The sequence below is a fragment of the Procambarus clarkii genome, chromosome 24 (genome assembly GCF_040958095.1).
Source record: "Procambarus clarkii isolate CNS0578487 chromosome 24, FALCON_Pclarkii_2.0, whole genome shotgun sequence".
Taxonomy (NCBI): Eukaryota; Metazoa; Arthropoda; class Malacostraca; order Decapoda; family Cambaridae; genus Procambarus; species Procambarus clarkii.
Window position 1 is genome coordinate 12,895,265 of NC_091173.1, and position 15,084 is coordinate 12,910,348.

Here is a 15,084-nt window from a genome sequence, read left to right on the forward strand (position 1 = left end):
AGGTGCATTTCACGCAGCCTGTCCTCGTAACTCATGTATCTTAGTTCTGGGACTAAGGGAAGAGAAACGAATGATGAGTGAAGAATTGGTATAAAGGGAATGAGGAGTGATGACTGGAGAAATAGCGAGAGAGAGAAAGAGAATATACACTTTGCAAAAATCTTAACAACAGTGTCCAGTATCAGGCTTCTTGAACATGCATAATCCACATATGAAAGCTACTCCTAACCTTGAAAAAACCTAATTTTAGTAATAATAATACAAAAACAGTGAAGAGGGAGAGATAACCCATACCTTGTGCCCGTTGTCTCTATGCATTTAGGGCCAAAGTGACCGTTGTGGGAACCTGCAGTAACGGTGACAAGTCATTCCACCCAGCTCTACACCCCCTCCCCCCCTACCCCTTCCGGCGTAGCACGTGCCTTTGCCTGAACCCTGGCACGTGTTGCCTCACTATTTTGATGGCTTACTCCCTCAAACACACACACATTATATATATATATATATATATATATATATATATATATATATATGTAATAATCACAAAATCACGTGTTCCGTGTTATATTTTGCATTTATATATTTGTCACCTTATTCAAACAGCAATGTTATACTCTACCATTCATTTGCATGCGTCAGCCGTGCCCACCCTCGCTCTCCTTCTTTTTACAGAACGTAAATACATATTTTTTAATGTCATAAGACGACTTTTGGCTCGTGTTAACAAGCTTCAAGCTTTTCCTTCCCACTGTTCATTTGAAGCCTTATCCAAGTAAGTTTTCTGGAACACAACCCGGCAATCTGTTTACATTCAGGTTCTCCAATTACTGCTAGGCTAACAGGTGAGAAAAATATCGGACATATGTAGCCGACATTGTAACTATAAGGTGTAAAGGATAGATGAAATTGTTTATGTAATAATCTAAGTTGAGGTCTGATAAAGGCCTTTTGCGCCCTCTGTAATGCTTTTTGCCGGGTGAGTATGGGGTGCACAATAAACACGATGGTGTTTGAGGGAGTAAGCCATCAAAATAGTGAGGCAACAATTCAAAAATTCTCATCTTATGGTAGGCTTCTAGAATTTTTGGGATTAACTTTGTCATTCTTCTCTGTCCATCTTCCAGTGAATTTACACCCTGTCTACAATATGGTGCTCAAAGCTGAACTGAACTTGTCCTAACAAGGGCAATGTAAAACTGAAGAACGACATTAAATGCTATATTACTAACGCTCCCAGATACGAATTCCTGTATTCCGTTTTCGTAATTTCGAATATTTATATATAGATTATTTTTGGCCTAGCCTAATATCTCTTCTAATCATGACTTTCAGATATGTGTTTTGCATTGAGATTTAACAATTTCAACGTTTAAGCTGTCCCACCTTGAACCTAGGTCTCTCGATGGTGAGTCAATGACATGACCACATACGATGGTGAGTCAATGACATGACCACATACGATGGTGAGTCAATGACATGACCACATAGTAAACTTGGCGAGTTTTCGGCCAGTAGCATGCGAGTATTAACCTTCTGAGCGTCCCTTCTTACATCCGATCTTGCTCCAAGTTCGTGTAATAAGCATACGATATTTTCTACCAAAACTCCTCTGAAAACTTTCCCTGCCGTTTGTGATCTCTGCTCTAAACGTCAACTTTCAGACCATTTCCAAGATATTCTTCATTTTCACTAATAACATTACTTCCCTGTAGAAGGTCTTGTGCCCTAACTTGTCACAGTGAGTTAGAGATATGATTTACGGAGAGTGTGGAGGTATGGGCAAGGGGCAGAAGAACGAGAAAGTGGGGAGGAGGCAAGATGAAAAAGGTAATCTAATGAAAATAACAATTTATGAAATTAAAAGATGTGAGGAGGTAAATCAAATTATGTTGATAAACGTGATCAAGACAAAAGGAAAGGGAAGATATCAGTTATTATAATTCAGTGGGGAGAGTGAGAGGAAGGCATCACTCACATCATATATTTACTAGATTCTGTCTGGATATCTTAGGTAAAGATAGAAAACCAGAAGGCTCTCTGCCTGCACGCTCACACTATCAGTGGGAAATAAAATGATTCAACACTGCAGTATTGAAGACGAGGACGGGAACTCTTACCACCCCACGACAACTATTTGAGTGTAATTACTGGAGGACTCTAACTCTGGTAGTTAATTATTCGTGACATGGACATGCAAGAGGCTAGAGTGATCGTCAAATTGTTCAAAACAAATTTGAAATTATAAACTGGGGGACTATAACGTACAAAATGAGATGTACTAGTTGAGTGACAGAGTTGTTAGGCTTCTGATACTTTATACTCTACATTGATTTTAGTTTATTGTGCACCCCATACTCATCCTGTGAGCGGTAGCGCAAAAGCATTACAGAGGGCACAAAAGGTCTTTATCAGACCTCATCTTAGATTATTACATAAACAATTTCATCTATCCTTCACACCTTACAGTTACAATGTCAGCTAGTTACAGAGAAAGTGCTATTTCAAGAGCTATATATTTACAGTAAGTCATCATACATTAATGGTAGGTCTTATCGCTAATACATAGTAGTTTGACCAATGGGAATATTACAGAGTCTACATTGTAGTAACGAATCCTAGTTTTCTGTTGACTTTTGTGACTGAACATTGTTTGGTACTTACTTCTTAGTGCTTACCTGTCGGTACCTACCTATTAGTTACTCCGGAGGGGGGGGGGGGTGATATCTATAGCTCTTTAGGTCCAGACTCCTAGTCGTTTATACCTGGTTTGTTAATTACCTCTCAACGTAACATTTTCAAACTATTTGTTCTCAAAGTACCTTGTGTACTCCAAGGAACTTATCTTATGAGTTGCCTAATAGTTTACCACACATTCTGTATCCATGCCAAGAGATACGAGTAGAAGAGATAAAAAGAGAGAAGAGAAGATAAAAAGAGAAGAAGCGATAAAAAGATTTATGTCAGGGATTGGGAAGAAATAATGGAGAAAGGGGTGAGCCTGACAGAAGAGTGAGAGAGAGAGAGAGGGGTAGGAAGGTCAAGAAGGTGGAGAAGTCTTCATCACACACGTTAGTACGCACCAGAGACGGGAATTACACATCACACTACAAACAGTCGGATACAAAAACCACGAGGAACAACGCCCACGAACGGAAGCAGAGCATGGAGGCTGCGCGGGGCAGGAACGTAGTCACGCATCGGCGCCATGATGGTCGATAAACCTCAACTCGAGTGGCGTAAAACAAGCATTACAACCCGCTAATCTCCCGCATGGACGAGCATGGGCGACATCCGAGCTCGGCTGCGTATTCTAGGCGGGTTGTGCGTACGTGTTCACCCACCTGTGCGTGCAGGATCGAACTGTTTGCATGTGGTCCCAGCCTTTCCAACCGTCGCTTTTCTGACGTATTTTTCCAATCGTATCTATTATACATATTACAAACGTGCACACGCGCGCGCACTCACAAGCGCCCATAATTCATCCACCTTAGGATGCAGCCCACAGCAGCTCTCTAAATTCCGGGTACTTATTTACTTCTAGGTGAACATGGGCATCAAGTGAAAGAAACTCTGCCCATTCGATTCCTGCCTTGGCCGGCCCGGGCTCTAAGGATACGACCTCCCAAGCGGTAGGTAATCTGTCCTCTTACAAAGAACGTCGCTTCTCGATCGTATGCGTTACATAAGGCCAGATATTGTCGTACTGGAAAATGAAAGCGGTGTACTGTCCCGCTTTCTGTTTTAGGTCCTCTGGTAGGTTAGGAGAGGCCACTTTACATTGACCGTTTTCTTGAAATTGGGTAGCCTTAGGAGGACGGGCTTTGCATACAACTACGCCCGCACACTACGAACGTAGATAAATACGAACGTAGATTAAATACGTAGATAAATACCTTCATAAATACGTTCACACTCGCCTCGAATAGGCGCACGGCGAGTGAACGCACGTAGGTGTAAGCGAGTGTGCGCACGTACATGTGTTCATACGTGCACAGTGTGTGCGTGCGCCAAACGGAAGCTGGCAGTCGGGCTGAGCCGAGTGAATGAAACAGGTAAGCCGAGGCCCATAAGCCATAATCAAAAGAAACTGACAATATTAGACCTTCTAGACTAGAACAATATGACGATAAAGCCCCTTTGGGAAACCCCCTGTGTAATATAATTCGTTTTTTTCTGTCAAGGTGTTTTATTCTTTCCGATTTATCTGAATAGGCGTCTTATCATTTAAAGTCGAGTTCAAGTTACCCATGTGCTGCTGCTCAAGCGCTCAGAGTTTTGAAATGTATTAAAACGCCTGTTTGTACATACAGCTAAACAACCCCCTCCCACCCCACCTTTCCCCCACACACACACACACACACCAGAAAAGGAACAGAAATTTGCTACGAGGTTGGTTGGGGAACTATGCATCTTAAGGTCCAAAGAACGGAGAATCAACTGAAACTATCTACATGAAAGAGACAAGACAAATGTAAAACGCTTGTCCTAATTGACTGAAAAAAATATGGACGTAGTTGTCAACGAGTAACAACAGAACAAAGAGGCCACGAATTCAAACTAGACATTCTAGTCCATGGTGATGAGATAAAATACTCCTTTAGCTTAATTCAGAGTAGGAAAATGCTATGAATTTGAAGAGGTAGTATTAATATTTGAAGTCAGTGAGACTTGCTAGGGAAGGGAAACATAGAAACAATGCGAAAATGGCCAATATTGCTACACAAACCCCATGCGGCAGATAACTCACAAGAAACTATAAAGTAGTGATGCTTACCTGGAGTAGAGAGAATGATGAACGGTTGCGAAACAAGTTAAATAAAAGGTCTCAAGAGGTTTTCAGACAGGAGCTGGACCAATTACAGACATGTAAGGGAAGACGCCTCCAGAGACTCAACCAAGTACTGCATTAGATGACTGACAGTCCGAAAGGCGGAGCCCAGGAGACTACGTTTAAGGACATACTGGAGGACACTCGCGCGTAGGCGAGTGTTCCTGCTATACTGATACGGCGTTGCTATACAGTCGAGCCTCTTGGACTTGTAGATGTTCCCAAAACTACCCTAATCCTCAGGCCAGGCTCATTAAGGAGGCGGCCGAGCCCGCAGTTATTAATTTGAACATACAGTGTAATAAAAATATTTATTTTTCTCTCGTTCCTAAGTTAATATTATACATTATAATTCTATGTTCGGAGTAGGCTAAGTGTTTAGATTCTGTTGTCAATTATTTATTTGCATTTGAAGTACGTGGCTGAATAGCGCTTTTAAAGTTGAAATTCGAACAAAGCGTATCAGCGAAACACTGTTCGAGAAATATTTGAACGTCATGAGTCAGCCCGTCCTTCAAACAGACCCAAAAGTGATTCCATGCTCCAGCCAAACAACCCTTGTTTATGAATGAAAAACGGTTTTCACACGACTCACAACTAATTTTGTTCGAACACTTCCAGAACAAGTGGTTCACTGACGAATTTTGTTCGAACCACAACGCTGTAAATGTACGAACACCCACGTACTACAAATATAAATAATCACCAACAGAACCTAAACACCTTACCTATGCCTATATGCACAATATGCTGATATTATAATATTAATTTATATTTGAGAAAATTCCCGTTTTGAATGAACTGCTTGTAAAAAATTATGAATGAGTTTGTGGGGTCGACCGCTGGATGGAATGGACTTGAATCGAGAACGGGTTGCATAAACAAACGCCAACACCAAGCTTCGATTTTCACAAACTTCACCAAAACAACGTTGTTATTGGTCTGCGCAAAGTCAGGTAGGTGCGCATTTCCTTGTGCGGCTTTTATTTATAAGCAATAAAACAGCAGTGTCAACTGCAATTATGAGAATAGTTTCATAAATTAATACATTTAGATATTATTGAACAAGGGTCTTTGTTCAGCTGAACACAAAATAACTCCAGAAAAATCAAAACAAAGGGCGTTTCGTTGCTACATTCTCAGAAAGGAAAAAATAAATTTATATTAAGTACAGTCTGCTTGATAATTAAATGTCGTATATAGAGAGGAGCAACTGCGGCTCCCAGAGCATAACACCATGTGTATACGCGCTTCACTGGCTGCCAAATGCCGCCATAATTGCCAAGCGTGAAATCCCATCATCATTTAGATACTCTTAAAACTCATCGACACACACATCCAGCATGTAATTTTATCCTCCCATGCCTTGATGACATTCTATTTGTGGCGGGTAACAGGTCGGCTTCCCAAGAGGAAATGGAAGTTGATTTAATCAAGAAAATGAACATTGGAAGTCAACGACAGTGTGAACAAATTAAAAGAATAACATAGCCATATGCTCAGAGTGTGGCGAGTTTTGGCAACTCTGATTTAAGTGCTATTATTTAGCGAGATCAGTGAGAGATGAGGGCATCACTTGTATAACTTCTCCCATCAACATTCCCAGGGAAGTGAGCACACACATACTCTTGGGGCCCGCTCCTGCACTTATATGTGTCCTTGTCATAACAAATATAAACTTAATGGAATAAAACTGTTAATTAGCCTTGCAGTAATCTCAAATTTATTACTACAACAATAGTCCTTTTAACGGTGCAGGATGTTACAAATCTTTTTTGAACGAATTCTTAAAAAAAAAATTGCTGAATTTATATTTATTTTATAGCAACCATACCCACTTCCCAACGAGTACAGACTACAGAAGATGCACCCGGCCCACGACCACATTCATCCTCTACTCACGGAGTGAATAAACAGTGCTCAAATGCTTCATAAATTTGTCTTAGGAAGTTTAATTAGCCAAATCTTTATTACAAAAAATAGTAGGCCGTTTAAGAGTCTTGTTGTTGAAGACAATCACAAGCCCTGCAGAGTGCTAGGCTAGCAGGGGTTACCAGCACAGTATGCACTAACACCGGTGAAACCACGGTAGAATAGTAATTAACTCAGAGTAAGCTCTCTAATACATATTGAAGGTATTAGAGAGTATATTATATAATACTCTTTCGAATATTATAATAAATAATATTTATTAGAGTATAAATATTAAGTATTCAATATTTTCTGCCGAAAATATTCATTCGATAACAATACACTGCTTATAGTTCAAATCAACTCTTATTAAAAGCACAGTTCCTTCAACGTATAATTTCAACAGCAGGTTTAAGATGTCCAATACCAATCGCAAATTAGAAAACATTAAAATTATGAGTTTGATGAGCCTCCCATGAGACCCCAGATAATAACTGATGAATCTATGACCAAGTACAGTGAACCTTCACCAGATGAAAGTTCTTAATTAAAAGTTAGAGTATGCAACAGATATAATTGCTTAAAAAGGTCACCGTAATTAAGTCACATCATGCACTTGTAATCACATAAAATAAGCACAGTATGTGTCATATATAATATTCCATTCTAATAAAGGTTTGTACTACGTGTAAAAATTTAATCCATAATCACCATATACCCACTTAATAAAATTTTTTAAAACAAGTAAAGTACATTACTGCACAACAAATTACATCAACCACACAAAATTCGAGTACAGTACCAGACTTCAATACAGAAAACAAATACGAATTCACAGATAAAAACTTTAAAAAGGCGAATACAACAATTTGATAGAACAGTCTTCGTATGCACTAGAAGAGGCTACCACACCAACCAGGCCCGGTTTCTTGATTTGCCACAACGTTCAGAATAAGGGGTACTAAAACGCAAGAACCCAAGCCACTTACCTAGCTCAAACATTTTGTTATTATCATAATTGGGCACATCTGCACTGATGCAGTGCAGCTTCCCTAGAATATATGAAGGGTAACAAAGTGTCAAGAGCTAGCTATGAAATGCTAAGAAACCCGCATCTCGCAGGATGGTTAGTCATACAGGGGCATGTGATCAATAGCATGCACTTGTAAACTTTGGATGCAGTATGAGGATATCATCTAGAATAAGAGAGTAAATAAAGTAATTACAAAGCTCCACGTACCTCATACCGGCAGGTCTGGAAGGTCTATTTGGACACTCAATAATGTAGGATCATGATTGAGTTCTTGCTTAAACAGTTCAAATATGGAATGCTCTGGGCTGGGGAGATACGTTCCTTGTAGCAAACAACAACAGGTAACGGTAGCCCAACCTAATCCTGGCAACTACTAAGTCGCACTGGCTGGTGGACATTTTGTGTTGTCCATATACATAGGCTTCAGATCTAAACTAATCATTACTTTTGACGCTAGAGCTATCGGGCCTTTGAGAGTCTGGGAGAGATAAGAGCATGTTTACTGGTACCAGTTTTACCATGCCAGCAGTTTTCCCTTTACTCCAAAAGAGGCTACCTGTTCCAAAATGAGTTAAGTTAATTCTCTTCTTTTGACACAACAAACAAAGAACTAGCCTAATCAATCTACGCATTGAAAAATGTGAGCCGCTACTTTTCGTAGTCGACCAACATCGTCATTCGGAGCGCAGTTTTATCAACAACACTCCATTGGCTATTATTCATCTTTCATCGGACTTTCGGTCAGATCATGTTCTCAAATATGGTATTAAATATTAGAATAGCAAAAATGATGTATTTAGCATATATAAGGTCTCTGATAGACTATCATACACCAGCTTTGGTCCTGCAAAATGGCAAAAGTATTGATAAACTGGAAAAAATGCAAAATGAAGCACTCAGAATTATACTTGGCTGTCCTATAACTACCAAAGTTCTCAACATGAGGCAAGAATTAAATATACTTAGCATTAGAGATGGAATATCTGAAATTAATCTTATGATGGGACTAAACCTTCTGCGTTCAAAGAACAGCTACTCACATTAAAATGATGGGACTGCACGATGTGTATACAGATGAAAGAGTACAGCACTTCCTTCTACCCTGGCAGATAGTACCTTTTGACATCCTGACCCCTGCATACCCCACCAAGAAACTAATCACAAACAACCCTCATGCTCAGCTTGTTGATAAATTAAGCACCATAGAACACATTCACAATATGCAAGCTGAAAACAACATAGCACAGACCATATACACTGACGGATCACTCAATACAGCTACAGGAAGGGCAGGAAGTGCTGTTATTGCTCATCAGCCCGATGGGAGCACAATTCAAAGGAATATTTGAATTATTAACTGGGCATCCACAATGCAAGCCGAGTTGGTAGCAATACTGGTAGCACTCGAAATTATTGACAACACTGAAGTAGACAGCTTAATTATTTCCGACTCCATTTCCTCACTACGAGCAATAAACAGTTTGCAATCAAGTAATAACGTGCTTGTCTTGGAAGCTAGACGTAGATATATAAGAATACTTAGCAAGAGGGTAAATATAAAAATGTTGTGGATTCCTTCTCACATTGGCCTGCAGGAACATGACAAAGTTGACGCCCTTGCTAAGGCTGCAGTAAATAAAGACAGTATTGAACGGAATCTTGAGTTATCAAATAGGTCCCTTAAAAGTGTCATTAGACGAGAACTCCTGGATGGATTTGAAGAAAGTAGAACAGTGCAAACTGGAACTAGCAGGTCCATTCTTCATCACAATGAAATGTGTGAAGTAAAACATGTGTATGGGGCAAGTAACAAAGTCAGTAGACTAACAGATGTTGTCACAGCTCGAATAAGACTTTGCTACAAGTATCTCTGGCAGTTCGGCTTGTATAGGGATCTAGATGAAGTAAAGTGTAAAGTGTGTGGACAGACAGGGACACACACTGGAACACTATATGTTGGATTGTTGTAAAATTGAGCCATTTAGAGATAAATCTAAGCTCACTCTGTATGATATGGTAACTTATCTTATTACCATGGATAAACTACCTGAAATCCTTGCACTGTATCCATATTTCGCTTCCAGTAGATAAACGACATATGAGATTCAGAAACAAGTAGTGTATTGTGAGGACTAATAATAAACAGAAGCTCCCCTATGACTCTGTAATATCCCCATTGGTCAAACTATAATGTATTAGCGATAAGACCTACCATTAATGTATAATGACTTACTGTAAATATATAGCTCTTGAAATAGCACTTTCTCTGTAACTAGTTGACATTGTAACTATAAGGTGTGAAGGATAGAAGAAATTGTTTATGTAATAATCTAAGATGAGGTCTGATAAAGACCTTTTGTGCCCTCTGTAATGCTTTTTGCGCTACCGCTCACAGGATGAGTATGGGGTGCACAATAAACTAGCCGCCTCCGGCGACAACAGTCAAATCACTATACACATGTTAAGGCAGCTGGCCAAACGTAAGCTCAGGACCGCAGTTAGTTTTAACTTTGCCCTGAACATAATATGTAGATGTTAACCGTAAATGGTAAATACACATAAATTTATTCATAATTTTAAGAGTTTTCCTTTAAAATTGAATAAAGAAAGACTACAGCTCTTAGCTAGTGATATGCATAGACTTTATAATTTTTTTACCCTTAGAACCTCTATTGTATATTGGAAAGATGTATGAAAACACACACAAAAAAAACACTCAAACCTTTCTCAAAATATATATTTAATTATTTGGTATTGAACCTATTGTTGATATAACAATATACATTAAATATTGTACTGTAATTAGCTTATCAAGGCAATAACTTGCTTAGCTAAAGGAATTTTGGGGTTCAATCCCTGAACCTCATTATGTATCTCTGTGAACTTCTCTACCACCGCCCACAGGATGGGTATAGGGTGCATAATAAATTTATTTAAGAAAAATAAATTATCTAAAAAAGACAAATTATTTGTAAGAAATACGGAGAAAACACCGAGCAACATCTGAACCAAATCCTAGCTTAAGCACAAAATCATTGAGTCAGTCACACAAATGGATGGGAGATTCCTTAAGAATTCTCGCACCATTTGTAATTTCTTAGTTCCTCCGCCCTCACCACTTCAGATTGCGTGTAAATGGCTGAACTAAATGATTATAAGCAACGGGACTCGTTCGTTGTTTTCCTGTAGGATAAACCTCGCAGGTGTGTTATTTAAACATTACCTTACTAAATTTATTGTGGGATTTGATCTTAGAATCTTCCCATTTGCTTAACTTTTTACAGTTCTTGAATATATATTTATAGAAGCAGTTCCTTCCATAAAGACCTACCAATTTAACATTATGTCTTAACTGTTCAACAAGTGCACATTACTAACTACCACCACCAATTTTCCCCTCTTGATCTCGAAGCTAAACGGGTTCATAGCTTTGTTAAAAGTTCGAATGAATTAAAAAGGGCCAATGCTCTCTTTACAGCGCCAGAGGTATTTAAACCCATTAAAATTAAACTATACGAACAAGTAATATTTAAGTTGTTAATAAGTAAAAAGCAAAAAACTTTAAATGAGTTTTTAATAAATTTATATTAAGACAACTAAAAACTTAGCACTCAAGAAAAAACTAGAAAATGCACAAACTATAAGACTTGGCAACCAATAGCCCAAATATATTAAAATAAACTAGAAACAAAACCATAAATATACTTTTAATATACTAAAAGCAACAAGGGCTGCAAACACTGCTTATGCCTACCTTCATTGATAAGTTCATGATCCAAAATATAAATTTGAGCAGAAAATAAAACCTCATCAAGAATTAGATAAGTGACAAGTACAAAATCGCTAAGGTTGATACACTTGCTTATTGAACAACTAGAAAGTATACTTGATTGCTTAAACAGTGTTGAGAGCTACAGTAAACTGTTAGTGTATTTATACCGAGAAATGGAGTGCACTTAGGTGTGTAATTTTTTTTTATTTTTTATTTTTTTTTGGTGAATCTTAGTAACAGAATCGGATCCCAACACCTGTGTGGGGAGTCGTTGGCAAGTGATGACTGGGTCACCTCAGCCAACACACTGCTGACCCCAGATACTCCCCTGAACTGACCTTTCCCCCACCTACCACACCCAGCTGACTCAATCAATGCACCAAGCTGACCCTAACCTCCCACCCAACTGACGCCAACAGCCCATCCCAACTATATGACCCCAAGAGCCCACCTTAAGTGACCCCTACCAACCCACTGCGCCCAGCTGAAGGCAATAACCCCCACCTTTACTGACCCCCATACAAGCCAGGTGAACCCCCGCTCGTGCTCCGTCGCTAATGGGGTCTCTAGCTAACAAGCGGGGTGGTCCGGATGACACCCATTAAAAACTGCCAATTGCATAGTCGGGTCGATAGTGGGATGGGGAGAGAGAGAGGGGGCCAGTGGTGCGGAGCTTAGTGCCGTGTGTGTGATTTACTCACGGTTAGCGAGACAGATATGTGAAATTGTCTAAAATATGGTGTTTTGGTCAGTATTTTTTTATATTTAGTCGATATTCTAGTCAATATTGCAATATATAGTTTATGAGGTAGTAATGCATTTCTGTCGGTTTTCACTAGGTGGGGTGGAATAACCTATTGTTTTCGGTTGATCGCGTTTTTCATCTTATGGTGTATGTTGATATCTATAAAAAATATATTTTTTTTTTTATACAAGTAAAGAGTGTGTGTGCAAATTAAATGTTCGTAAATTTTCTACTAGTAGTCGAGGCGTGCTTGTATGGGTGATATTTTGGCTAAGAATAATGATGCCAGGTTTGGGCACTGGGTTTTATTTTCATCATCGGTGTTAGGACCTTGTACAAACGTCAACACTCAGGTCTATTTGCCTTTTACAGCGGCGCCACAAGCACTGCAGAACAACCACAACGCCACTACCCTGCCCCATTTCATATAATTAGAACGTAAGTGGGTAAAAGCACTTTGATAATTTTTCAAAGTTGCTTTTACCAACAACCCAACAAGGTTGGGTTGTTGGGTGCCAACAACCCAACCTGGCCTGGAGAAGGCCTGGTCGAGGACCGGGCTGCGGGGACGCTAAGCCCCGAAACCACCTCAAGGTGGTTTTCACTATTCACTGTAACATCTTGTGAGCATTGTAACTTGATGATCAGTGTAAACATACAACAATCGCCAGTGTATGGCCTAGTGCTTAATAGCCTGCTACATTATATGTTATTTAATTAATTTATATCCCTGTCTATACAAAATATCATAAATTGTGAACATGCTGGTTAATACTATAACTTAATGACCACGTTTGTGGTAAGCACTTAACAAGCAACTCATCACACCATCGCTACTAGACCAAGCAAGGACAGTTGAGTGTGTTCTACTTGTGAACCATAACAATCCTTATTGAGAAAATCAGTAGAAGCCATGAGGAGGATTCGAATCTGCACACTGGGTACTCCCAAGGACACTCCCATGGTGCCTACTGATTTTCTCATTGACACGTCATGTTAATTTGAAGAAAAGCGTTGCGGGGTTGTGGGGGTTAAACTCCTATACCGCCGCCAGAGTGCTTGCGGGCAATGTGTGAAACCCTGATTTAGTTTCAATGGAGGACTGAATCCTAGTGGATTCAGCTGAATCCCATGTTGCACTGCTTTTGAGCATGTTTTGGTTAAGGGGTCTAGGGCGTGTGCTTGGGAGCTTTCGGATCCTCCTGATGACTCCTACTGATTTTCTCATTAACGCATCACGTTAATCTGATTTATTTGCGCATTATCGTTATTATAAGCTCTGATTTAGAGAAAAAGAGAAATAATACACAAAGAAATAATCACAGAACTATCCTCGCTGTACTAACCTGTCAGTCTCTCAGTATTAGCCTCTTCTTGGCTTGGTCTCACTGCTTGCAAATAATGAGTTGTACATTGGTCACATCTATCTTTGTCCTTAATTCCCAACATCAACACACATTAGCAGCCGTGCTCCAGTAACGGCTTCTTCAGCTGTATCTCTCTCTCTCCTGCAACAGATGACCAGGCAAGAAATGTTTACCATCTTGGGCAAACCATGATATTTGAATTTCACTATCTCAACAGGTATGTTCATATTCAGGGACACATATGGATGAGTTACTCATCCCTATGAGTAGTATCTTTAAACCGGAGAAGTAATACTCTTCAGTGAAGTATGTTTACAATATGTTGCTAGGCTTTGAGGACTGTGCCTAGTGACCTAAATATTTTATGACCTGGTCCAGAGAGGTGCCAAATACTCTAAGGCTTCTCATATAATTTGTGTTAAATCCAAAGTTGTATGATCAATTTGTCGTCCAGATTGTACGAAATTCAACAATTGCCTCACAATACCAGCTCACACGAAGGTAAACGTGTACGATCTACACACGCTCATTTACGATTACCTCTTTCTGTAAGTAATTAGTTATTGGCGTGTGATGTTGTGAATAAGAACACTAATTGTTCTAATTACCTTCCTACAGGCCCCGGCTCCTAATCCAGCCTCCTGCTGAATAAAAAATATTCTAATGTCTGTGTCTAGTTTGATATCGTCTGAGGGGTAGAAGCTCAATGAGACTATAGGCAAAATATATTTATTACGAAAAGCAAGATTATATGTATATATGACAATGGGTGATTATGGCATATTGTATAAGATGTCAGCAAGACCCCCCAATTCCCTTACCCAGGAATGACAAGGTATGGCATATACTAAACTTAAATCATTATTCAAATGATTCACTTACAGAAACAATTTGCCTGGGTCAATCTATACAGCACTTTAACCCATTAATCTCACAATAAATCAGTGATAATACTTACACACTATATATGTTTCTGAACAATAAACCAACAGCAGGAATTAGATACTATTTAAGATGTCGCAGAGGCGAGTAGCGTAAACCCATCCCTCATGACTCCTGCACCAACACTGACTTCAAACCCTGAGAGGAGCAAGGTGCCGGCTGCCTCCATGCAAACTGTTGCCACGTCTGCTCTCACTGCTGTCTCCAGACAAACTGTCTCTTTAAATATATATTCAATTAACTCTACTAGCTAGTCCTAAACACTCCCCCCCCTAGACTTCATAATCAATAACCTACACCAACGCATTCCTGTAACACATACAGATTTCTTACAAGTAGGCTCGACTCTTCTCCGTTTAAGTAACAGTTGAAAAGTGACAACACTGCTGATCCGAGCCCTGCATGACTAATTCGCTCCACTTCAACAGCTGACAAATGTCCTAACTCATATATTAATTACAATATCCTAACCATAACTGACGTAAA

The 15,084-nt window shown here is 39.4% G+C and overlaps 1 long non-coding RNA gene across 2 annotated transcripts in view; it reads right to left on the bottom strand.

Moving 5' to 3' along the window:
* Positions 1 to 14,713, bottom strand: part of LOC138368185 (uncharacterized) — a 42,443-nt gene extending 27,730 nt beyond the window's left edge. For both annotated transcript variants that reach the window (XR_011229518.1, XR_011229519.1), the window contains exons 1-2: positions 14,615 to 14,713; positions 13,636 to 13,797 (exon numbers count right to left, since the gene is read on the bottom strand). This is a non-coding gene — a long non-coding RNA (uncharacterized lncRNA). The remainder of the gene's footprint in view (positions 1 to 13,635; positions 13,798 to 14,614) is intronic.
* Between the last annotated feature and the right edge of the window lie 371 nt (positions 14,714 to 15,084).